Genomic DNA, 2,932 nt, shown 5'->3' with positions numbered 1-2,932 from the left:
AGAATACCAAATTATTTGAAATGGTCTCTGTCTTTAAGATTGTCTACGCTCCTTTTGCAGAGTTTTGTTGAGTTGCTAAACGCAGTGGTGGGCTGTCATGCGTTTTGTGTTTCGAGTCCACAGAAGCACTCACGATCGGTTCTTCATTTTTTATCTTTGCTTACAGTGCCTTTCCCCTTGTTCTGAGCCAGCATCCAATGGATGTATTTGCTGTCGCTGCCTCATTGGGCTGGAAGAAGTCTTCCTGGTGAGAGGCCTTACCCGGTCTCCAGACGAGGCGAGCTCTCACTAATCAGGAAGACTTCTAAAGACAACACCCACAGGCAAATGCTGACTCCAGGGTAACCCTCATTGCATTTCATTATAAATACCTCTTTCATGTGTGTCTTTCTGGTTTGAGTAAAATCTATGGCCATGTGACTTGGATGGCTTGTACCTGGCCCCGTGGTGGGGTCAGCAGGGCCATGGTGAGTATTTCTTGAAATGAAGAAAAGAAGAGTAAATGAATTCTCCCCATCTCATAAAATACACACCATATTCTGACAACCACAAAAAATAAAAGAAACGAAAGACATTTGTCCTTTTTTGTGCGACTCTCACTGGCTGCCCCAAGGCTACCAAGGCCTTTTGATGATTGATTGTGCCTGGCTGTATTCTGATGATCGTTTTTCTGGGAGCAAGCTACACTCTTTACATGTTGCCATGTAGCTTAATTAAGTTGAAATTCTGTGTCCTTCTAAATTTGGGAAAAATTGGATTAAACCACGTTAAAGACATTTTAAAAATATGTATTTGTTTGATTTTTTGGCTGTGTTGAGTCTAAGTTGCAGCTCACGGGATACTTCTGAGTGGAGCACAGGCTCTTCAATATGGCATGCAGGTTTTTCTTTAGTTGAGGAATGTGGGTCTAGTTGCCTCACAGCATGTGGGATCCTCCTGAACCGGGGATCGAACTCCTGTCCCCTGCATTGGGAGGCAGATTCCTAACCACTGGGACACCGAAGTCCCTAAAGGGATTGTTTTTAACTGTAGGGGCATTACTACTGAACATGCATGGTGAATCTCTAAGAAGGAGATGTGATAGGCAGCATTTTCAAGCTTATTAGGCTTTTGGACCCTTTTTTTTCTTGGAGCATTTTGCGAAAACTTGAGGTCTGTGGAACATCCTTAGAGGCACATTGCATTTGACTTTCCTAAGGAAGAAATATGAGTCTTCCAGGAGTCAAATTGAAGTCTAAGTAGTTGCTCAGTCATGTCTGACTCTTTGTGACCTCATGGACTGTAGCCCACCAGGCACCTCTGTCCATGGGATTTCCCAGGCAAGAATACTGGAGTGGGTTGCCATTCCCTTCTCCAGGGTATCTTCCTGACCCAGGCATCAAACCCTGGTGTCCCACACTGCAGACAGATTCTTTACTGCCTGAGCCACTAGGGAAGCCCCAAAGGGAGAAACATGTTTCTCCCAATAGTAAGGAGAGATAACTGAGCTCAGTTTTACTTTCTGCTAAGTTCCTGCTAAGGAGAACTCAACAGTCTGCTATTGTCCTGAAAGAAGTCTAGTCAAATGCTGACTCTGGTAGATGATAGGAAATGAGCTCTCAAGTGTTGAGAAAAGTTTTGACAGCCTCCCAGCAACATGCTCCCCACAGGGCCAATCTCACCACCACCCTGAAGCTGCCAACCCAGTGCCTGGGGAGATTCCCACGGAAGCAGATGGTGCTGCCTGGAGACGACTGTCTGAAGCTTGCATCTGGGCTCCTGAGCACTGCCCAGCTGAGCACCCTGCAGACAGAATGCCCAGCAGTGGGCTTCCCACTGCAATCCATTAGTGCCCCAGCACAGCCTATTCTTCTTTCCTTAAAAAGGGACTTGTTCTCCTTGAAATCATATCAGAAATACCTGCCCATGAATATGTGCAAGGCAAATTGTAGCCTTTAAAATGACTAATATAAGGATGGAATACTGTCGATAAAGATGGGGTCACCTATGTAATGAAAGCTGGTAGTAGGAGCCAGTATATTAGTATGTAGTATTCGGAAAGGGGGGTTTTCCATGTTGTTTCTCTCCATTAATTACCTTCTGACCAAAACATATCTCTCCTTGATGAAACTTTAGTTGCTGCTGCTGCTGCTAAGTCGCTTCAGTCGTGTCCGACTCTGTGTGACCCCATAGATGGCAGCCCACTAGGCTCCTCTCTCCCTGGGATTCTCCAGGCAAGAACACTGGAGTGGGTTGCCATTTCCTTCTCCAATGCAGGAAAGTGAAAAGTGAAAGTGAAGTCGCTCAGTCGTGTCCGACTCTTAGCGACCCCATGGACTGCAGCCTACCAGGCTCCTCCATCCATGGGATTTTCCAGGCAAGAGTACTGGAGTGGGGTGCCATTGCCTTCTCCAAAACTTTAGTTAGGCTCCTTTAAGCTTTCTTCAGGGCTTCCCAGGTGGTGCTAGTGGTAGAGAACCCACTTGCCAATGCAGGAGTTGTAAGGGACATGCCTTTGATCTCTGGGGCAGAAAGATCCCCTGGAAGAGGGCATGACAACCCATTCTAGTATTCTTGCCTGGAGAATTCCACAGACAGAAGCCTGGTGGGCTATGGTCTGCTGCTGCTGCTACTAAGTTGTTTTAGTTGTATCCGGCTCTGTGAGACCCCATAGACGGCGGCCCACCAGGCTCTGCCGTCCCTGGGATTTTCCAGGCAAGAGTACTGGAGTGGGTTGCCATTGCCTTCTCCGGGGCTATGGTCTATAGGGTGGCGAAGAGTCAGACACGACTGAAGTGACTTAGCACACACACATGCATGCAAGTGTTCTTGACTGGATCTTCATCTCAGGTTTCTACATCTTGTCCTTTCCAAGACCAGTCTTAGCAGGAACCCTGCCGAGTCAGTTTGGAGAAAATACCCCTACTCTTGCTTTCTGATCACCTTTGATATC

Source organism: Bison bison, unplaced genomic scaffold, assembly GCF_000754665.1.
Source record: "Bison bison bison isolate TAMUID 2011002044 unplaced genomic scaffold, Bison_UMD1.0 scf7180017864128, whole genome shotgun sequence".
In the NCBI taxonomy this organism is placed as follows: domain Eukaryota; kingdom Metazoa; phylum Chordata; class Mammalia; order Artiodactyla; family Bovidae; genus Bison; species Bison bison.
This window is presented reverse-complemented; position numbering follows the sequence as displayed.